This window comes from Macaca fascicularis, chromosome 14 (genome assembly GCF_037993035.2).
Source record: "Macaca fascicularis isolate 582-1 chromosome 14, T2T-MFA8v1.1".
In the NCBI taxonomy this organism is placed as follows: domain Eukaryota; kingdom Metazoa; phylum Chordata; class Mammalia; order Primates; family Cercopithecidae; genus Macaca; species Macaca fascicularis.
In genome coordinates, this window is record NC_088388.1 from 52,903,481 (window position 1) to 52,927,868 (window position 24,388).

The following is a 24,388-nucleotide window of genomic DNA, read 5'->3' on the forward strand; positions in this document are numbered from 1 at the left end:
AAAAAATATCCCCAGAAGCTAAGCAGAGAAATGTATTACTAAGATACCACGTGAAATAAAAATCACTCATCAAGACATGGGTTCTTCTGAGCAGCTCCTATTTACGACTTCAACTTGTTCTAAATACCAGGAACTGAAATTATTTCTACATACTCTATACAGTAAACGGAAAACCACCATTTCATAGCACTACTGTTGGCTGGTTTTGTATCAGCTCAGCTCCATCCTTGTGAAAAATTCCTTTGGTCAAGAACAAGTCTGAAGCCCGCTGCTGTGGCATTCACTCAAGTGCTTTACCAGCCTGAGACAATTGTGCTAAATGCTACTTCTCCTTCAAGGCCTCACTTGGATGTCACTTCCTTGGGGAAGTCTTTTCTAATTGCCCAACTAGGTTTGGTTGTCTTGCTCTACACCCCCATGGTGGCACAAACTGCACTTCTCCTTCCTAGGATGTACCCAAACTGTAACAGTATTTATAACTTTATAGCTAGTTGTAAAATTTGTGTTTGCTGCCTCACTTCTTCCCAGGTATACTGCATACTTGAAGAGGGGAAGAACTCTGTCTTCTTCCTCAAAGTACCCCTAGCACCTAGCACACCGCTGGGCACAGAGAAAAGAATGAATAAGGAAATAACACAGCCTCTGCTGAAAGGAAGTGACCATATCCCCCAGATCTTCCCTAGCAGACTGAAGAACTGGAAACACTGAAGACCAACATCAAAATGTCCTTAGGGAAATCTTGTCTGAGAATTCCAAAGACTCTCTCATCACTGCCTAGAATGTCCTATAGTCATGGCTCTGTCCACCACCTGCCAGTATTGGGACTGTGCAGGACATGGTCATCACTGGAAGGCAAAGGAATCATGAAATCTTGGGGCTAGAAAGTATCCCTGGGTCATCCATTCCCATTCCTGAAAGTCTAAGTCCTCATAAGCCTAAGTCAGCACTTCTAAAATTGAGGAAGTAGCCCATTCTATCTTAGAACATATTTACGAATAAGAAGACCCTTCTTCTTTGGGGGGTCTGCTTTAACTTTCATCCCAGATCCTTCCTGTTCCTCTTAACAAGAAGTCCAGTCCCTTATTTATATAACTGCCTTTCAGATATTACCGGCAGCTCTCAGGTCCTCCTAGAGTTGTACACAAGCTAAACCTTCTGTGTTCCTTTGTTATCTGACAAGCTTTGGAACACTCCCACACACCATCCTGTGACCATCCTTTGTCTGTTTTCCTTTCAAAGCTTGAAGTCCAGAAGTGTGGCAGTGCTCCTGCTACAGCATCAGAGTGAGTTTATTACCTCTCTCATCCTAAATACTCTACCTCTGTTAATGCAGCCAAACACTGCATTAAATTTTTAAGGAGCACAATAAATTATCAATATATGCCAACTTAAACTCCTAGATCTTTTTCATATGGGTTCCTCTTTGGATAGTCCCTACCCCTGTTTCCAGTCTTTTTAATGCATAGCTGAGATTTTCAGACCTCAAAACAGAACTTTACATTTTTTCTACTCCATTTCATCCCCTTAGATTCAGTCTATCATTCCTGCCTGCAAGATCTTCTCAGATCCTGCTTCTGTGACTGAACCCTTTTACCACAGGAAAAGGACCTCTAAATTCAGTTTTGAGGATTGCTTTTCCAAGCATTCTCTTTCAAACTTTTGAGAACTACCAATATCTCCTGTAGTGTCATTGCATCTACTTCTCCATCTCTCAGATGGTTGTACAGATTTTGCAATTTGTCTCGAAGGCTTGCTGACAGCAGAGCCCAGCTAGGAGTACCTAATTACCAGAAGCCAGAGCTAAATGACAATGTCTGCAGACAAGCCAAGCATCCTCTAGCCTGGGGCCTCACTGTGCATCCTGTTCAGGGCTATTTGAGTGGCCAAGGTGAAATAGATCCACCACTCTGTATTACATACAATTTCGTCTGAACTTTGTCCAGATGACAAAAATGTCGCCTACCCTCAAACTTGCTTATTTTCTGGGAAAACAGACAGAATAGCTTGATGGGTGTGACACAAAACCTATAGAACTAATTTTCAATTTCTTGCAGCACTTGGGGTTGAAAGAATAAAATCAATATCCAAGACAGCCCTATTTGACTCTGTACCACAGCCTATACAAATGGCACCCCTTAAAGTTAAACAGTGTCAACTCATACTTTGACTGAAGTACAATCATATACCACATAATGACATTTTGGTCAACAATGAGCTGCATACATGATGGTGGTCCTATAAAATTATAACGGCATGTTTGTACTGTATCTTTTCTATGTTGAGATACTCAAATACTTACCATTGTGTTACAATGGCCTACAGTATTCAGTACGGTAACACCACACAGGTTTGCAGCCTAGGTGTGTAGTTGGCTATTCCATCTAGGTTTACGTAAGCACACTTGATGATTTTCTAACAATGACTAAAATCACCTGATGATGTATTTCTCAGAACGTATCCTGTTGTTCAGTGACTTCTAAAAATTATGACTTCAACAGGTCCTTACTGAGTACTGTGGCCTGGGCATTATGCTGCAGTCATTATTTCATTAAAAGCTCGTCTTAACTCTCATGTCCTTGCTTTTCAAAAACCCATGTTCTTTCTTTCATCTATATTTCAAGCCATGAATACTAATTATTTCTTTTAAATATTAGAACTACCTGCTTTAAATTATAAAATCTTCCCTGAAACAAGTCTTAGAAACCTAATAAATTCTCTTAAATGCACTAAAATATTGCTTATAAAACTAGTACAATTTCAACCTTCCCCCAAATCAAATGTCTAAATCAGCTAATTCATTGTACATTTTAATTTTGAAATACAGGCTGATCTGTTACCTAGGCCAAATTATTTTTTTTAATTACTTGAAATATCAAATATACATAAATCCTTTAAATCAAAAACATTAACACTATGGCTTTAATTCTATTAACATTTTCTATGTTTAATTCTAAATGTTTCCAGAATTAAACTATACTTACCCATTTAAGGAAGTATGCCATTCCAAACAATTCTGGAAGATCTTTTTGGCTGTTTGGGATTGTATATGCACGGTTGATATCAACTAGGTTCTGAAGAGAGTCTTGTCAGTGGCCCTGACATGACATCCTAAGCCCTACCTATATTTCCTTCTTTTTTTATTTTTTTGAGACAGGGTCTCACTTTATCACCCAGGCTGGAGTGCAGTGGCACGAACTCAGCTCACTGCAGCCTCAACCTCTCAGGTTCAAGCGATCCTCCTGCCTTAGCTCCCCAAGTAGCATGGGACTGTGGTAGCTCATGGGACTACAGGCTTGCTCCACCACACCAGACCAACTTTTGTATTTTTTTGTAGAGACAGGATTTCATTATGTTGCCCAGGCTGGTCTCGAACTCCTAAACTCAAGCGATCCGCCCACCTTGGCCTCCTAAAGTGCTAAAATTATAAGCATGAGCCACTGCACTGGCCCCTATGTATATTTCTACAGCCCTGCCCTCCAAAGGGGTGAGCTTACAGATTCCACAGCCCTGGATTTTAATCATGTTACTAAGATGCAGCATTTCCTAAGGGCCAGAAGATAAGCAGCACCATCACTGATGTAACTGAAAGTGGTTCTCCAAGCTACACAGCATAGTCCTGTTGCAGCCATGATCTTCACACACAGACACACACACACACACACACACACACACACACACACACACACACAGAGAGAGAGAGAGTGGTGCTTGATTCAGTAAACCTGATGCTACAAAAATGACTCTCAATAAAGTTAACTTTAATTATTATTTTCCTAAAACAATCCTGCAGTCACCTGGGGACCGTCTTCCTTTGTGCCTTACACCACACCTCTCTAATGTGTCAGAGAGAGATATAAAGCTTCTCTGTAACACAAAAATTCCTTTAGAAATGCACAATATGTCACCTCTTTAAGCCTCAGATGCTGTAGTTGTAGCTGCCCTTGTTTTTCCCACTGGCTGCACATAAGCAGCAAGGACAAACACAGCCTGACCTGTCACTTTTACACTGTGATCCTCTCCAGGCACTGTAATCTAGTTTTTATTTCATTTTATTTTATTTTTCCCTAAATAATATAACACAGTTCGAAGTGAGCCCATCACTGGCTTCTCTTGCATCTTGGATTGCCATGGAAATTCTTGCTAAAGGGGCAATACAGAGAGAGATCCCAGCAGAAAGGCATGGAGTTTGCACTGTGCTTGCCTTACCAGATAGAAGACTGGTTAACGTTGTTGTGGGCTGTATATATAATGGGATGTGGCCTCAAGGTCATGTTTGAGGCACAGCAAATGAAGGTCTGTGGCTAGAAATTGTAGCCCAGAGACACTCAAGCTTTAACAGTGTAAGAGCCACTTTGTAATTGAATGGAGTCAGGGAGCCACCAAGAAAGAAGCAACAAATGCAATGCTCCTCTTCCCGGGCCATGGCCAGTCCTAAGGCAAACTCACACCCATGCAGGACTGGACTGCCCTGGGCCTAGGAAGGAGCTCTAGCTTGGCTTCTCTAAGGAAACATCTGCTGGCCCTTTCCCTTCACCGGGAGGGATGTGTGAGGGTTCTCCACCCCCTTCTTCCATATTAAAACAATGAAAATCAGAAAGAAAACTTATTTCCCTTGAATGCTAGACCAAAGCTACATCAAACAAGGGTCTTCCACATATCCCCCACCCCACAAACCCTAACTCAGTCCAGTAGTACTACTAGATTATCGAATGTTTCCTGTGAACACCTTGAACTTTGTACATGGGTGCACAACTGCTGTCATGGCCTGTACTGTCCTTGCCCATTTCTGCATGTCTGGTTTCTGCCTATCTTCCCAAGGCCTCATCCTTCATGAGCCTTCCAGCTGGTGGAGGCCTCCCCTTTCCCTACACATTCAAAGCCTTTAACCTGGGCTTCTTTGCTGGTAACGCGTATCTTTTTCTGCCCTACGTGATATCATTTCAGCACGTGTCATGATTGCAATCAGGTCATAAAGTCCTTGGCAACAAGAACTAATGACAGGAATCTCTTCTCTGCCTCCCTTTCCCAGGTGGCTCAACATTTACGGATCGAGTCATTCTTCAGGTCAGAAAAGAGGCTCCTACATCCCTGTAGTCCCAGTTTGGCACCAGATCATCAACGTAAAGTTAAAAAAAAAAAAAAAAGAAAAAGATAACCCAGTGGAAAGAAGCAAAGAACAATGTCTTCCACAGGGGACCCACGCCGGCATCAGCACAAAGCATGGGGAGAGTGCTTTCCAAAGAAACTTCTCAGGCAAGATTCTACAAGACAGTGTTAAACTGCCTTCTAGTCATATGCCCCCACCACTCCTTTCTTTTTTTTTTTTTTTTTTTTAATAAGGTCTAGCTCTGCTGCCCAGGCTAGAGTGCAGTGGCATGATCATGGCTCACTATAGCCTTGACCCCCCGGGCTCAAGTGATCCTCCCACCTCAGCCTCCCAAGTAGCTGGGACCACAGGCAGGTACACCATGCCTGGCTAATTCTTAAATTTTTTTTGTAGAGACAGAGGTCTCACTATGTTGCCCAGGCTAGTCTCAAACTCCTGGTCTCAAGTGATCCTCCTCCTGCCTTGGCCTTCCACAGTGCTGGGATTACAGTTGTGAACCACTGTGCCCAGCCCATGGAGTCCATTTTTATCAGCTGGGGTTCATCAAAAGGAAAAAAATATTTTAGGATATGAAAGCCAATACTTGGCCAGGCGCGGTGGCTCATGCCTGGAATCTCAGCACTTTGGGAGGCCAAGATGGGCAGATCACGAGGTCAAGAGATCAAGACCAGCCTGGCCAACATGGTAAAACCCCGTCTTTACTAAAAATACAAAAATTAGCTGGGCATGGTGGCACATGTCTGTAATCCCAGCTACTTGGGAGGCTGAGGCAGGAGAGTTGCTTGAACTAGGGAGTCAGAGGTCGCAGTGAGCTGAGATCACGCCACAGCACTCTAGCCTGGTGACAGAGCGAGACTCTGTCTAAAAAAAAAAGAAAAGAAAGAAAGAAAAAGAAAGCCAACAACCAAAAAGTATAGATGAAGGGGACACTGAGGGAACCACATGTCACTGTCTTGGGAGAGGTCCACAGAATGGGGGTGTTTTATCTCCCCATCCATCCTCCTGAAGATCTAGGAGGTATGTATCTGTGGATACTGCCAGAGGAAGCAGTAAAGAACATTTATTAACCTGTGAGGAGCTACTAATTAACCATTTCTTCTACACTGATGCCATAGCAACTTGTCCCAGCAACAGTAGAAAAGAAAGGAGGCCTACAGAAGCTGGCCAGTCATCCACTGGTCACACATGGACTGTGTGTGAATGGAACACAAACAACATGCTAAAATTATGGGGGTAAGAAGATGCCATCTCAAACTGGGTGGAGTGGCTCACGCCTGTAATCCCTGCACTTTGGGAGGCTGATGCAGGAGGATAACTTGAGCCCAGGAGTTTGAGACCAGCCTGGCTGAGAGTGAGACCCTATCTCTTTAAAAAAAAAAAAAAAATCAGCCAGGCATGGTGGCATCTGCCTATGGTCCCAGGTACTCAGGAGGCTAAAGCAGGAGGACCGCTTGAACCTAGGGGTTCAAGCATGCAGTGCGCCAAGATCACACCACTGTACTCCAGTCTGGACGACAGAGTGAGACCCTGTCTAAAAAAAGAAAGAAAAAGAAAATATGCCATCTCTGCCTTGGAGGTGCTTATGTCTTGTTTGGAAGAACTCTAACCCATGAGAACTGGTCAGATCACCCTAACATGCGCTCTCACAGGACCCTACGCCTCTCGCTCACAGCATGCAGTACAGCTACTGTGTTCCATTTATCTGAATGACTACCAGATGAACATGTGCCCATCCCTCTACTACCAGACAGAAAAGTCTACAGGAGCCCAGAGTACAAACTGGGTTTTGCTCATCACTGTGCACCCAGTGCTGAGAACATGGCAGGTCCTCAGTGGGTACATACTGATGGAGTAAATGACGGAGTGAGAGGGACGGAGAGCCAGGGAGGGAGAAGGGGCACAGGCTAAGATTAGGTGTAAGGACAGGCTCATGAAAACCAGCCTCTGAACCAGTCTCACAGCATGTCCAATGAGGAAGTTCAGACAGCAAGGTCTCGGTTAATCCCCAATATAAATCATTGACCAGAAATCAGCACCAATGTGGAAAATCACCAGAAATGGCCAGGCCGCCCATTCAGGGTTGCCAGGGGCTGGTACTACTTGTTCCCAAACTAGAAGTTCACCAAAGGACTGACGGCCCTCAGGTGGTAAACAATAGCAATCCCTGGAGAAAATATGTGTCTGCATTCAGCCAGGGGCTTATAAAAAACAGCTTTCAGAGAAAGAACATGCAGAGAAAGGCTGTGTTAACTCCTGGTTACTCAGAACTTCTATCTCATATCCCTGCAAGTGTCTGGCGATAACTCAAGTCCCACCTTCTCAGGAGTTTGTATCAGTCAACAGCAGCTGATAACATTATCACGTGCTGACTCCATAGAACTCCTGCATCTTAGAGGAACTGCTTACAAACTACACATTTGCATTGGGTTACAAGAGTCTGAAAGAGATGAGCAAGTAAAAATGTCTAAGGCTGTGTAGTGAATACAACACTGCTATGTTAGATAGAAGTTATTTCTGTTGTAACTATTTCTAGATGAAACATAAATATGAATGAAGTTTTCTTAGTGGCTCACTCTCTACGAGGCAATAAAGATACACCACATAATCACTTTCTTAATCCTCTAATGAATAGTTTGACTAGCCTTGATACTGTAACTATGTCTCTGATCATTTTTCTTTTCTTTTTTTTTTTAGACGGAGTCTCGCTCTGTGGCGCAGGCTGGAGTGCAGTGGCAAGATCTTGGCTCACGGCAAGCTCCGCCTCCCGGGCTCACACCATTCTCCTGCCTCAGTCTCTGGAGCAGCTGGGACTACAGGGGCCCGCCAACACGCCCAGCTAATTTTTTTGTATTTTTAGTAGAGACGGGGTTTCACCGTGTTCGCCAGGATGGTCTCGATCTCCTGACCTCGTGATCTGCCTGCCTCGGCCTCCCAAAGTGCTAGGATTACAGGTGTGAGCCATTGCGCCCAACCAATCATTTTTCTTTCTAATCCATCCTCTACACAGCTACCTAAAACACCGCTCTCAGTTATAAGAACTTCCATGGCTCCTACTGCCCACATCTAAAGGAATAAACTGCTTTAGTATGATGTTCAGTATTGTCCCCACCATCTGGCCCCTAACTATTTTTCATGACACACCACCACCACCTTAATTCATTTTACCACCATTAAAATACATACCAAGCTTCCAGTTCCCTGAATCCATCCTGCCATGCTAAGGTATTATAGCTGCGATACCCCTTAAGACCACCAAGGAAAATCTTTCCAGGTCTAGCTCAGATGTCTCCTCCACGAAATCTCACCTGACACATGCCTGAAACATGTGCTAGACGTGAAGTGTATGGAGAGGGGTAAGCCAGGCAGCCAGGTGCCCAGAGCTCACTTTACCAGACCAGTGACTGGGAAACACCGTAATATTATAAAGTGACACAAAATGTGCTATGAGTTAAAAACAAATCACTTAGTATACGAGGGGAATGATGGCTTGACTCTTAACTAGGCAAGCAGCATGAGATTCACCATTCTTTCCTGGTCTCATAGTTCCTTGCTTCATGTGTCAGGGCACCGCCCACAATCAGACTCTGCTGAGTTCCCTGTGTAACAGATTACAAGCTTCTTCAAGGTACAGTCCATGCCTTCTACATCTTGGTATCCCATACACTTAAAGTGTAGATGAGATTTAATGGAGGACAGGCATGGTGGCTCACGCCTGTAATCAATCCCAGCACCTTGGGAGGCCAAGGCGGGCGGGTCATTTGAGGCCAGGAGTTCGAGACCAGCCTGGCCAACATGGTGAAACCCCATCTCTATTAAAAATACAAAAATTCATTGGACATGTGGCACACACCTGTAATCCCAGCTACTAGGGAGGCTGAGGCAGGAAAACTGCTTGAACCAAGGGGGCAAAGGTTGCAGTGAGCCAAGACTGCGCCACTGCACTCCAGCCTGGGCAATAGAGTGAGACTCTGTCTTAAAAAAAAAACAAAGAAAGAAAGAAAAAAGATGAGATTTAATGGAACCTGAACTTGCTGCCCCCAACTGTGACCTAAATAGACTGCTACCCACAGGCTCTCAGGGGCCCAACATTTCCTGCCACTCATTTTGCAGGCATTTACCTTTTCTTTCACCTCCACATCTAGTTATGTTGCCTTCCTATACCAACAGGTCCTCAATCCACTACAAGCAAAACACAAACTCCTTAGCCTGGTACCTAAAGCTAAGAGCTCACACCTGTATAGGGCTCCTCTATTCTAGTATGTCGATCTTCACAGAGTTCCCAGACCACTGTCATTCTTTTCCAAAGATACCTCCATGCCTTTGTGGAACCACCTATCCTTACATGTTCTTTCTCTTCTCTTTTGCCTGCAAACTCCTATTCGTCCCCGTAAGCCCCACCTGGAACACTTTCTCCCCGATGTCTGCTGGGAGCCATCCAAACTGAGTTAGTCATTTCCTGCTTTGTAACCTCAAGTACTGAGCATGCACCCCTGCTACTGCTGCACTGCCATTACTTATCTACAGACTATTCACCCACCTCCTAGGATAGTGACTGCTCCATGGTAAAGTACCTGTCTGGTTCTCTGTGACCCCAGATCTGGTAGCTATTAAGTACGTGCTCAATACATAGTTTTTTTGTTTTGTTTTTTTCCTTTTTATGGAGATGGAGTCTTGCTCTGTCACCCAGTCTCAAGTGCAGTGGCACAATCTCGGCTCACTGCAACCTCTGCCTCCTAGGTTCAAGTGATTCTCCTGCCTCAGCCTCCCAAGCAGCAGGAACTATAGTTGCCCGCCACCATGCCTGGTTAACTTTTTGTATTTTTAGTAGAGATGGGGTTTCACCATGTTGGTCAGGCTGTTCTCAAACTCCTGACCTCAGGTAATCTGCCTGCCTCAGCCTCCCAAAGTGCTGCGATTACAGGCATGAGCTACCGTGCCCGGCCATTTTTTTTCTTTTTAAAATAAATTTTATTGCATATATTTGAAGTTTACAAAATGATATTATGAAATACATATAGATAATAAAATGGCTACTATAGTGAAGCAGATTAATATAGCTATCATCGCATAGTTATTTTTTGTGTGTGACAAGAATAGCTAAAATCCTCCTAAAAGTGCCAGTATAATTCTACTAACTATAGTCCTTATGTTGTATATTAGATCTTTAGACTTGGTCATTCCACATATCTGCTACTTTGTATCTTGACCTACATATCCATTTCCTCTCTCCTCTTCTGGTTCTTAGTATCCTCGTTGTTGTCTTTCCTCTACTCTGTATATATATGACTTTTTTTAAAGATTCCACATATAAGTGAGATCATGAAATACTTTTTCTTTCCGTGTCTTGCTCAATAAATGGTTTTAATAAACAAATGAATGAGCTCACCTCTTTTGCATAAAGAAAATCCGAAGAAAAGATCTAGAAAAAGATTATGAAAATTAGACAGCACTGCCAGTATCACCTGAAATGTGTAAATCCTTTTAAAGTTGCAACTATTTCAGTGAGAAGTGGCACAATTTTCCAGACCTTTGTTCTGGTCTCTTATGGCCAATGCATGCTCATTGCTTCTTCATGCTCTACACCCATGCCCCTGCCACTTCCCCAAGCCACAGTCATAGGGAACTGGTCCAAAAAAAAGCTAATCTTAACATTAACCCAAGAAAGTCTTGTTAATGAAAAACTTTGCTAAGAGCCTCTATTTATTAATTATTTGGCCTTAGAGAAGTGTGAAATCCACACATTTGAAGTGCTAAACACTGCTAGTCTCTAATGAAGAATCTTTAATGATACAATGCTGCCGATTTCTGGTTCTTTGACTCAGAGGTATGACTGTCTAGATTTTTCTGAGGAAAATGGACTTATGATTTGTGTGAACTTGGGAAACTTGCTCAACTCCTCTAGACCTCTAGTTCCTTACCTGTAAAACGGAAATAATAGCTCTGGAGGGCTGCTATATGCGTTAGTAACAGAAAATGGGAAGCCTCCGGCACCTTCAGGGGCTCTAAAATGGTCCTTTAACTATTTTCCAGACAGAGTTTCGCTCTTGTTGCCCAGGCTGGAGTGCAAAGGCACGATCTCGGCTCACTGCAGCCTCCGCCTCCTGGGTTCAAGCTGTTCTCCTGCCTCAGCCTCCTAAGTAGCTGGGATTACAGGCATGAGCCTCCACCCGGCTAATCTTTTGTTATTTAGTAGAGACAGGGTTTCACCATGTTGGTCATGCTGGTCTCGAACTCCTGACCTCAGGTGATACACACACCTTGGCCTCCCAAAGTGCTGGGATTATAGCCCTGTGTCACCGCACCTGGCCCAGTTCTTTAACTGTAATGTAATGTCACTGCACCGGGCTTATATGTCTTCATTGCTTGAACTGATATATAAGGTCCTAAAAGGGGTTAAAAAAAAAGGCTTCCTGTTCAGGACACCATACTACATGGCATCTGGTATAAACCCATGATGCTTCTATTGTTATAATGTTGTTGAAATTGAACATCTTTTCCAATCTTTACATCCTCTTCAATTTTCAAACTGTTATGGTCCTAAAAATTGTTCCCAAGTAAACAGAGCATTTATTGTGATATCTTAACATCAAGAGGGCACTATGCAAGCTACATGCTTGCTACAGTCATCTTTTAATTTGAAATAGATTCTTCAGTGAATAAATAGCAGGAATGAGGTTTTTGCCAGAGGGTAAGTATAGCCAAAATTCTTAAAATTTGTGACAGACTGTAAATTAAAGCCTATGAATAGGTTGTAGGCATTGCATTAAACAGCATGTCCCTCACTGGACGTCCAGTATTTAGTTCTTGTTGTAAAAACATAACTATCACCAGAAGAATTGTATCAACTTCCGAAGCTGCTATAACAATAGCTACACAAAGGTAAGTCATGCAACCATTAAGTCAAAATGGCATGCTCAGGGACGACTTGCTGCTTAGAAAACATGCTGAAGATACTCCTTTTAAATGTCTAGACACTCAGTAATCTAATAATAATATGGAAAGTATGATGAGAAGAAATGACATTTTTAAAATGCCCTCAATCTGAAGAAATTGAAATTTGAGGAATAAGCTAAATGAAACACTAGTGCAGGGTTTAGAGATGGTGCAAGGCTATAGAAAGTTGGGCAAAAGCAGGGCATGGTGGCTCACACCTTAATTCCAGCACTTTTGGAAGGTCAAGGCAGGGGGATCACTTGAGGTCAGGAGTTCGAGACCAGCTTGGCCAACATGGCGAAATCCCATCTCTACTAAAAACACAAAAAATTAGCTGGGCCTGGTGGCATGCGCTTGTAATCTCAGCTAGTCAGGAGGCTGAGGCAGGAGAATCGCTTGAACCCAAGAGGCGGAGATTGCAGTGAGCCCAGAGAACGCCACTGCACTCCAGCCTGGGCAACAGAGCGAGATTCCATCTCAAAATAAAAAGAAAGAAAAAAAAAAAACAAAGTTGGGCAATTACATGCACTGCATATCTACTATGCATAACTATGCAAAGCACTGTGGGTTTTTTTGTTGTTGTTTTTTGAGGCGGGGTCTCACTGTGTTGCCCAGGCTGCAGTACAGTAGTGCGAGCATGACTCACTGCCACCTAGACCTCCTGGTTTCAAGCAGTTCTCCCACCTCAGTCTCCCGGGTAGCTGGGACTACAGACGTGTGCCACTATACGCAGCTAATTTTTTATTATTATTATTATTATTTGTAGAGATGGGGGGGTCTCACTGTGTTGTCCATACTGGTTTTGAACTACTAGCCTCAAGCAATCCTCCTGCTTCAGCCTCACAAAGTACTGGGATTACAGGCATAAGCCACTGCACCCGGCCAAAGCACTGTGCTTATATACCACAAATTTAACCTTCACATCCACCTAATTCTACCTAGCTCAGCATTTTATACATGCTGAAAAACTGCAGTTCAAAGAAGTTAAGAAACTTGCCCAAGTTCCCAAACTAGTTAAGCAGTACAGTCGGGATTTGAATCCAGCTTTGTCTTCCAAGTTCCTTATTCCTTAACATTAGACCAACTGTTAAGCGTTTAATGAGAACAGAATCTTAGATGGGGGCAGAATTCAGCCATGAAATGGACTGAATTGTACACACATCACTTTAAAGTTCTCTGATTTCTCATCCACAATACAGAATAAGGCCTCAACTCTAAGCATCCAAGGCCTATATAATCTGGCCCCAAGGCACTCCCCTCTCCCATTCAATAAAATTCATAGAATATTTTCTATATAAAAGGAATTGTGCTAGGCTCTAGAAGAGAAACACGCTGGAATAATACACACTCTCTGCCCTCAGGGAGTTTATGGTCTAGAAAGAGAAAGGAGGCTAGAAGCCAAACAATGGTAATCAAAGACAGAACGATTACATGGATAGGAGATGTACTGAGGAAGGGCCTGAGACAGGTGCCCAGAGATGTTTCCTCCTAGGGCTGCCATGCTCTGGGTCATTGTCCCCACTGCCCTAGCCACATCTGACCTATCTCAAAACTAGCAGCAGCCAGAGGTAACCCCATATCAGCCAGTGACTACAGAGAAAGCAGTGGCCTAAGATACAGGCCTCCCACTGGAGTTGATGACCAAGCAAACCAAGAAAATCACCTTTCTCGGTTGAGCTTTAGATTCAGGATAGTCACCTCGTTTTTCCCCTCCTTTTAAATTTCCAGGCTAGGCATGGTGGCTCACACCTATAATCCTAGCACCTTGGGAGGCCAAGATAGGAGGAATGCTTGAGGCCAGGAGTTCAAGAACAACCTGGTCAACATAGCAAGACCCCGTCTCTAAAAACTAAACTAAAATAAAATAAAATAAATTTCTAATGATCTTGGTAACACATAAACACATTCTGTCCGTAAAATCTTAAAATGTTACATGGGCAAACCAGTTTTTGTCTTTTCTCCTGCCACTCTCTACATACACTTCTGTCTCTAAAAATCCTTATTCCTATCATGTTGGGTGCTATTTCCTTTGTGTGAAATGGCCACCGCCCCCACCCCCACCCCACCAAATATACTGAACAATGATTCCTGAGCTGCCAGGCCTCTGCAGCTGGCACTTCCTCCACTCACTCCCCAGAAGTGGGCTGGGTCTGCCCCTCCCGCTCACCACACTTGGTGCGCACTGCTAGCACAAGCTTGCTACACTGTATTCTGCCTGTTTTTGCTTTTTCCTTGGCAGATTGTGAGCTCTGTGAAGGCAAGACCCACATCCTACTCCCATCTACTCCATCCTCCCAACCTCTGGCCCTGTATGAAGAATGTGCTACCTAATGATATTGCCACTGCTGACTTGAGTCTCTTCCTGAAAGAAAAAATATCTGAATAAGTGACATCATGGCTCATGGGAGGCAGTGACTGTCTTCTTTGAATGGGCAGGCAGAAAGGGAGGGGGAAGCCACAGGAAGACAGAGAAAGCATTGTGCTGGCAGGCACTGGGGATGCAAAGAAGAATGCAACAGGGGTCCTGCCTTCAAGGAGCTCACAATCGTGTTGGATGCTTATGGAATGCAGAAATACCCATGAATCTTTCCTCTTCTTAAGCTCCAAGAAATCAAAGAGGAACCCATAAGCACAGCTGAGACAGAGTGGCAACGAAAGAGGATATGTGGCTGTTTTGTTCCCTAGCAGAATGAACCTGGAAAGCTTAAAGTCCTTCTTACTTCAAAATTAGCTCAATCTTCCCTGTTTTCAATTCTTGTGATCTTCATCAATTTCAGATTTAGTATCCTGCTTCAATCAGCCACTGAGAAGAGAGGGTAACATTCAGTATTTAATTGAGAAAAACAAATTTTCTAAGAAACAACTCAACTTGTTTACAGGCAGAATAGGTAAGAATGAACCGGACAAATGGAAGACAGATAAGCTAACTCAGGGCCTTATTCTCAGTACCCACAATATATTCTACAGACAGAAGTAATATATACAGTCAACGTAGCTTTATCTGCAAGCTCATCTGCCACACAGAAGTTTGACTTCCAAAAAAAAAAAAAAAAAAAGGCAGAACCCAAACTACTCATGTGGCTTGGGCTCTGAATGTTGCTTTGTAAAGATATCTCAGAGTGAAATTATCCAGCAAACCCTTGTGTGGATAGAAGGTTCCACAAGTCAACAACCGCTTAAGCAGTTTAAACCAACAAGCAAGATGCCCTCTATTTAAATGCTATGAGTGAATCTATTTTAAGCCTTTAAAAATCCTTTGGGCAGGTGTTTAAGCTGTGCACAGACTGAGCCTGTGGAGGCTCTGGGGGGTGGGGGAGGGCGGGCTCCACTCTCCATGCCGGCAACATTTTGTTCAGACAATCTTCCTGCAGCAGGTCATGTGACAAAGGCCAAATAAACAGCATCTGGGGATTTTCAATTACAGACCTTCGCCCAGCATGCCTGCACTGTAATCTCTACCAGATGAGGCTCAGGCCTCCCTATTTTCAATAATTCACACACTGTGTACACATAACATGACAATAAGGGCATTCATGGTGTGGCCTGATTCGCAGATCAAAGCTAGCAAAGGGCCAGCTGTAAGCATGCTCGGCTGCTGGATGATTCGTGCCTTTCACAGGCTTGGAAAGGCGCTCCACAGGACCTGGCAGGCCGGCCTCTTTCCTGTGTGGTATGCTGAGCAAACTCTGAACATGAGCGAGGCACAGCCCCCTGGGGCAGCCAGAGAGGCGACCAATTCTATGTGCATTTGGGAGTACTGGGAAAGATTCAAACGTCAACCTACTCCACAAGCTGCCTCTTGGATAGACTTCTCTTGGCTAGTGCACGATGCATGCAAAAGGCCACCACTAAAAGGGGCAGGTAGTTCTTGAGACGAAACCTGTTCTACAAAGACAGTATGGTTTCCATACTTAATAAACCCTTAGCAAGGTGCAGGTGCTCGAGTTCACAAATCCACTGGCTGTGCAGTTCCCATTTAGCCATCACACACATGCACACAGACACAGACACAAACTACGTGGAGGTACATTGTTAATGCATGCTACAGAGCTTTGGATCTGGGAAACGAAAGAGGACACTGTTGTTATTACTGAATTCCCTACACATTAACTCAATTAACTCCTGTGCTGGACTAACACTTCTAGCTACTGTGTGTGTGTGTTTGCACACACACACAATAGTGCTTTGAAAGCATTCAGAATTCTCAAGTCCACAACATTCCAAATGTCTCTTTCCCTGAAGAGAGAGCTGCAACTGGAGAAAATAAGGACACCACTTCCTCATATAAAAATTTCAAGCCCAGCGCAGTGGTTCATGTCTGTAATCCCAGCACTTTCAGACGCCAAGGAGGGTGGATCACTTGAGGTCAGGAGTTCAATATCAGCCTGGCCAAGATGGTGAAACCCCGTGTCTACTAAAAATACAAAAATTAGCCAGGCATGGTGGTGGGTGTCTGTAGTCCCAGCTACTCGGGAGGCTGAGGCAGAGAACTGCTTGAACCTGGGAGGCGGAGGTTACAATGAGCCGAGATCGTGCCACTGCCCTTCAGCCTGGGTGACGGGCGAGACTCTGTCTCAAAAAAAAAAAAGATTTCATACCCGTCCATCAGGGCAGGAACCAGGAGAAAGCCGTAATGGTGACTTTCTTGGAGCCAACACATGCTGCTCACCAGCTGTGGGCTGTGTGTCCTTACCCCCTTTTCTTGCTCATTCAGAACGGTTTCCTCTTAATCACAATAATCCCAAAAGTGCTAAAACATATCAATCGTTGGGTAAGCCCGGCCTACAAAGGGCCAGCCGGCTGGCTTTTATGGTCTTGTCCAACAGCAGCTGATACTTCATTCAGTGACAAATCCAATTTAGCAGTTACAAGAGGTTTAGCATCCCTGAAAAAAATATTGGGGTTGATCTGGCACTCTGAAGTCAGCAAATGCTCCACTGCCATATTGTTGCAGAGATTTTTCTGCCGTCATATTTGGATGTCTATAACCAACTGTCTCACACATTCCCTACCCCTGCCCTCCAATGATTTGATGCTGGTGGTGACAACAATTTAATCCCTGGATAAAAAAATATAGGCAACAAATCACATGTGGAAACTGACTGAATAATGTGATTTTACCATCATCCCCTCAAACATAAAAAGGGGGAGGAACTGGCTCTCCTTTTCAAACAGGAATTTCTAACACGTTGAAAGAAAAAGCTATGAGGAAAAGGTGATTTCACTCTAACCTCTGGACTCTTAGTTCTTAAGAATAAAAAGAGATAAGCAAATGTGTTTTTAGCCTTGGATTAAATTTTGTCTTATTAAAAACAATGGCGGGACTACCATAAAGACCTTGTAACTAAATTATTTACATTTATTTAAACATTAAAACACTAAAACAAAAAAAGTTTAAGTCACGATGGGTGAAAGAAACTGGCATAAAGAAAAGTTTTTGAATATTTAATATACATTCTTTACAGATTATATAAATTCAAGTTAAAAGAATTTCCAAAGAAAATAACTTGAATAATTTAGCTATAAAAGGACTTCACAACCAACAAAATGTCATTAATTTATATGGTAACACAAAACGGAAATGATCTAATAGGAACATGGGCTGATTATTCCTTTAATATTAGGCTTTGTTGTCAATAGTTGATTATTTACCCCGGCTCCAGTTTTAATGATACCAAAAAAGTGACCACAGAAACATCTGATTTTAAAAAAGAACAAGTTTTCAGTGCCATAAATGAGATGTATGCAGTTATGGCTGGCAAGACATCAACAATGAAATATTCATACATGGAGTTATTTCATGTGGTTTTAAAACATTATTCTTTTCTCTAGATTTTTTAAAACACGAACTGAAAAGTAAAACAAAATCAACAACCAAACCCTGCAGATTTGAAAAGACATTTAGCTTTTGTTAATAACAATCCATTAGATTAATATTTTGTCAATGTCACTTGTCACAACAAAAGCAGCAGCATTTATAATTTACTCTAAGACTGGTTTAATTAAAATTCAAAAAACCATGACAAAGCTATATTGAATTTCATTTCCCACATTGTAATTACTTACTTTGTACCTGATTATAAACAGTATTTTATTACATCCACAAAAACGCATTTAAAAGCTAACAGTAATTCATAGACACTGGAAGAACTGAGAGAACAAGTCCTGTCACTTCTACTTTGAATAGAGAGCTACTTCCTACTTCAATGTGACATAAGAAATGAGGATGCATGATCTTTTCCAACCTGAGGGGATCTATGGATCTGCCAACATTACTTTCCCTAAGAGCTGGGCTCAGACTCCTTGTGAACACAGATTTGGCAGAGCCAGATCTATGTGCACCCTCCCAAGACCAATAGAAAGGGTCTGACTTGGCTCAAACCCAACAATGAGACAATAGAGGCTGCCAGGCATGATGGATGACTTAAAGGACTTAAAACCACCATTTGCATCCTCCCAGATAAACAATTAGCTAGAAAAAAAAAATTTGTTTTTTTCCTGGAAGCAACTTCCAATGCTGTTAATCTGCCCAGCAGAAGAGAGGTAGTTTAGTAAAATTAGAATAAAATTTGAAAATGTCTCAGACAAATGTTCTTAAAATATCTCACTGGAATTAGAAGAAATAAACCATTCATTTTACATTTTTTAAGTTTAGAATTTTAAAAGTTAGAAAAGGCTTTGATGCTTATAACTCTCTTAAAGTCAGTGTCAGAAGGTTTTCAATATATTTACTTAGTTCATTTTTCTATTCCCTCGTCCTTCATTTGAAATCCATGTAATTCTTAAGGGCAGCATAATAAAAAAAAAATTCACTTATTGAACAAGGCAGACAGGCATAAACACGATTTAAGCATGAAAAAAAGGAAACGGCCTTCAGACATGCTTGCTAGATAAAAATCAGTGGTTCTGAAACGCATACAAGCAATTTTCTGGAGCTCATGAAGACCCAGGAGAGAATGCTTGAGAAACGACAGAGAAATCTCTTAAAAGTCACCCTGCATTTCTCTAGAATGAATTTACAGGACAGGCTAAGAGTATCTCCGGAAGTTCACCAAGCCTCCATTAATAAATGAGGCAGCAGTGTGGTTTCCGTGGCAACAGACTCCTGACTCCAGTAAGCTTAGTGCACAACTGCCAAAGATTTCTCCTCAAATCTCAACTTCCTGTTTCCAGGTACTGACAAAACCAAACATACTTTTAAGCCCAGGGAAACAGCAACAGCGTAGGGGTTTTCAATAGGGATTCTCGTAACGGTGGTTTAGTCAAAAGTGAGGTGGAAGTATTGCAAGACTAGGCAGCTCGATCTTGCTGCAGAGGCTTGGAGAACGCTTTTAAAGGGAGCTAAGAGCCCCCTGAGAATGTTCAGTGAGTTAAAATATATTTGCTGTAATATTATAATGTGTTATGACAAGCTATATATCATTATAATAGGTTCCCATGATTCACATTTGCCTGTTTTTTTCCCCCCCCTTTGCTCTGTGGAAATGATTTGGGGGTTTGGGTCAGCTTGATTCAGAATTCGGCACATGAAGAAAGCTAACTACATTTCTTTAACATATGTAACCTTGAGGTTTATAGGAGAGGTCATGATACATTTTAAAAGAGACCTTCCCAGACTCCTTCATATGAACGGTGAAGTATGGAAAAGTACAGACGCTAGGACTCTGCCATTAGCAGTCACTGACTTTAGGGAAAGTTATTAGCCTTTGTGAGCCTCAGTTTCCCCAAAGGTCTCCTACCCTATAATGCTATGATACCATGATAAGCCCTAGCTACTTTTACATTCCTTCCAAACACATGCAGAGAACACCAGAAAGCACTGGTGTGCTTCGATTCTCCATCTCCCGTTTCCCTCTAAACACTGAAGGAGCTGAGTTACCAGGGTGCAAACCGAAGGAAGATAGCATATTTCCCAATAAATGCAAGTAGCTGAAAGAAGGGCAGCTACCATGACAGCAGCCTGGAGGAGGCATGTGGAGGGATTCTCAGAAAAGAGAGAATTCTAAACCAATCCCTCCAAGATCAGTGTGAAACCAATGTTCCCCATAGAGTTTCCCTTGGAAAAAAATAATCGAGGAAAACTGTACTTATTCTTTATGCTAAGGCAGCGAACACACTTCCTAATCAGCATCCATCCCCACCATCTCAGGAGCTGCGCTCAGAGCGGAAAGAAAGTCTCTTAAGCCAGTGGCTTGCTAAGCACCGATTATAGGCATGGCTTGGTGGGGACAGCTAAGAAGACCAAAGGAGGGAAAAAAGGCAGCTCTTCTGTACCCACTGAGCTTACACTCTATCTACCCCATGGTGTATAAGAGACGCAGGTAGGAAAAGAGGCAGAGCCACAGCGGCTATACATTTTTCAGGATTTCCCTTTTAAATTCTGTTCCTTTTCCCCTTTCACCTATGAATAAATCTGAGTCTATGTGCCTCTCTGCATCCATAAAATAATGTAACTTCCCACATGACTCACAGATGCACCGCCCTTAGCGAATTTTCATGTTAAAGGCTTTAGCAGACAGTAACAAATTCCTGACAGCTACAACTGATAACCTGAGACAAGAAAAGGTATTCCATTTCAATTTTCAGACAGGTCTGGCTTGGGAACAAACCAGCTGAGGGACAGGGAGGGTAAATTTCCAGTACAACTCTCCCTATAAAAGCAATCAAGTTACTACCAACGGAGAACAATCAAATACCCACCAGAACTCTGCAAGCCACTGGGTATCTCATCCCATTCCACTCACAAGGGCCCACGCAGAAAGTCACCACTTGCATATAAACTTCCCTATGAAGTCTATGCCTTAGTTTTCTACCTCAGAGAAAAATGAGAGGCTTCTGATAGAAATGGGGCCCCTCAAGCCTCGAGAGAAGATCTGCAGAGAGTTGGGAATATCTATTAACACAGACGGCACTTCCAAACTGCAGAAGAGCCCACAGTCGAACCCTGGACCCAGGCTAAGACATGGCCATTTATTTCGTGAAAGTGAAAACGAGTAAAAGTTAAGTGAAAGACTATTACGCAGGAACGATCATCCCCAGTATACGCATTTGGACTGACCTCTCTATAATTTAATTGTAGGAGGTTGTATTTACCACCACAACACTGGCTATGGCCTCTTAACTCTCACAAGCTTCTCATGGCTTCTTCTGACTCCCCATCCTTACACAATCATTCCACTGCAAAAACATCCATCTCTCAGACTCATTCACCTTCCACCCTTCTTGCCTTGGCCCTATTTCGTTTCTGGTCTTTTAAAGCCGCCTCCGAACTGTCTTCCTTACTTTCCATCTGCTCCCACTCTCACCCTTCCTTAAGGCTACAACCAGAAGGATCTTTCTCAGATTAATGAGTCTTATCACATTACCCTGAATGTGGGCTTTCTATCATATAGTCCCCCACACCTAGAATGCAAACTCTTGTTGCTGCCTGCAAATTTCTATTCATCTTTTAATATCCAACTGAAACAAAACCCTCCATTACACAAAGTTAGTGATTCCCTGGTTGTGCTCCTTACGTTCTGAACCAGCTCTGATAGTCCCCGCCACGTTCTGGCACCACTTCTTTCCCAACCAACGTCTCTACTACTCCCTAAAGTACTACTACGTGGCAGGAGCTTTTTCCTGTAATTTCTGTTACCTCAGTCCCCAGGACACAGCCTAGCACCTGGGACATAATAATTGTTAACTGAATGGATGGGCCAGAAGCATGTGGACAGAGTGGATGCAGTATTTCAATCAGAAGCTCGTGATCTTTGAAGACTTTTGTTTTTGTTTGTTTGTTTTGTTTTCAGATGGAGTCTCACTCTGTCACCCAGGCTGGAGTGCTGTGTCACGCTCTTGACTCACTGCAGCCTCCACCTCCAGGGTTCAAGCAATTCTCCTGTCTCAGCCTCCCGAGTAGCTGGGACTACAGGCATGCATTACCACACCTAGCTAATTTTTGTATTTTTAGTAGAGATGGGGTTTCACTACGTTGGCCAGGCTGATCTCAAACTCCTGACCTCAGGTGATCCACTGGCCTCTGCCTCCCAAAGTGCTGGGATTACAGGCGTAAGCCACCATGCCCGGCCCCCAATTTTTTTTTTAATAAGTTGGAATGAAAAATATTATTTTGAGGAAAAAAAATATTTGGGAATTGTCCCAAGTCTATGAAAAACAATGCTCAGAGTTCTTTCCTAAGTTGCTTGTGTGGTGACATGTCTTTTGTCAAAAGAAATTTGTAAGTCTGTTTCCCCAGTTTGAGCTACACAGATTTTCTGTTGAGAAACCATTTTATGTCATGTGTGTGGTTTCTCATCTATCCAAGCTTCCTAACTGCAAAAATATTATCACTCTATAACCAACAAGCAAACAATGAAAATATTTTTAACTGCACTGCCTGGGCTTAGAGAAACTCTCTTACAGACTTTAGTATTAGTGAATCAGAAATGTTTGGCTCTAGAAGACACTTTAGAGATAATTTCATCTAACAGTTTCAATTTTGCAGGTGACAAAATGAAAGCAAAAAGCAGTCAAAAGACATGTACAAGGCCACAACACTTGTGGGTTTACTAAGAATCTCCTGACTCTGAAGCAGTGCTCATTTTAAAACTAATATATAATAAACTTTTGTTTTACATGAACGTTTTACTTAAAATGTTACAATTTATCTTTAAAGTAATCCCATCATTAACATTTAGTAAACACATGAGGCCAGGCGCGGTGGCTCAAGCCTGTAATCCCAGCACTTTGGGAGGCCGAGACGGGCGGATTACGAGGTCAGAAGATCGAGACCATCCTGGCTAACACGGTGAAACCCGGTCTCTACTAAAAAATGCAAAAAACTAGCCGGGCGAGGTGGCAGGCGCCTATAGTCCCAGCTACTCGGGAGGCTGAGGCAGGAGAATGGCGTAAGCCCGGGAGGCAGAGCTTGCAGTGAGCTGAGATCCAGCCACTGTACTCTAGCCTGGGCGACAGAGCGAGACTCCGTCTCAAAAAAAAAACAAAAAAATGAAACATGTCTTTAATTTGCTGCCAATATGATTTGAAACCAAAAGTATTCTTAATTAGAAAAAACCAATTCAGATATAATTGGAATTTATATCTCAGAGGCTATTCTGATCACAATTACATAATCAAAACGTAAAGGTTGATTTTCTCCCTTAAAGGATCAGGGGCCTAGAAATATTCTTGGATGCCATGTAGCACCATCTATATTAAGTATTACCCAAGGACAATACAGTGCTCCAAATGCCCCTAAAAACTAGAATCCTATTTGTCATACATTTCTCCTGAGTGTATTACAAGTTTCACAAAAGGAAGTCCCGTATTAACACAGAACCCAGAACTTCTGTTATTAGGATTCATGAGGATGTGTTGTAAGTCATTAAGTGACAGTACTGTCTTCAAAATCTCATAGATTAGGCTGGGCACGGTGGCTCACAACTGTAATCCCAGCACTCTGGGAGTCCCAGGAGGGCAGATCATCTGAGGTCAGGAGCTCGAGACCAGCCTGGCCAACATGGTGAAACCCCGTCTCTACTAAAAAAAACACAAAAAAATTAGTGGGGTTGGTGGTGGGCGCCTATAATCCAGCTACTTGGGAGGCTGAGGCAGGAGAATCACTTGAACTCTGGAGGCAGAGGTTTCACTGAGCTGAGATCACGCCATTGCACTCCAGCCTGGGCAACAAGAGCAAAACTCCGTCTCAGAAGAAAGAAGAAAGAAGGAAGAAGAAGGAAGAAAGAAGAAAGAAGAAGAAGAAGGAGAAGGAAGAGGAGGAGGAGGAGGAGGAGGAAAGAGGAAAGAAAAAAGGAAGAAGGAAGAAAGAAGGAAGAAGAAGAAAGGAGGAAAGAGGAAGAAGGAAGAAGAGAAAGAGACAGTAGAGATGCATGAACACAGAGGAAAGGCCGTGTGAGGACACAATGAGAAGACGGCCATCTACAAGCCAACGAGAGAGGCCCCAGGAGTAACTAAACCTGATAATACTTTGATCTCTTAGGCTTCCAGGCGGCAGAACCGGGAGAAAATAAATTTCTGTTGTTTAATCCACCCAGTATTCTACTATGGCAGCCCTACTAGACTAGTATAACCTATCTGTAGCTTCCAAAGAGACTCTAATCTCATTGAGGACAGTAGCCAAAACTGCCCTGTCCATTACTAAGGACCCGATGCCTGGCCCAGGGCAGAGGCTCAATGAAAAAATAACAGAAAGCCCTTTTCTTGAGTGTTTGCAGAAATTAATATAATAATAATTTTAAGCACACAGCCTAAGAGTATGATGGGAGTGGCTACTTTTCATATTAATAGCTAAGCGGGCAAGAAAGGAAAAGGGTAACCAATTATACCGTCCCTTCTACTCTAAACAGA

General features: G+C 42.9%; 1 protein-coding gene across 7 annotated transcripts in view; it reads right to left on the minus strand.

The window, feature by feature from the left end:
* TEAD1 (TEA domain transcription factor 1) overlaps positions 1-24,388 on the minus strand; it is a 271,129-nt gene that overhangs the window by 83,524 nt on the left and 163,217 nt on the right. The gene's annotated exons all lie outside the window — the stretch shown is intronic.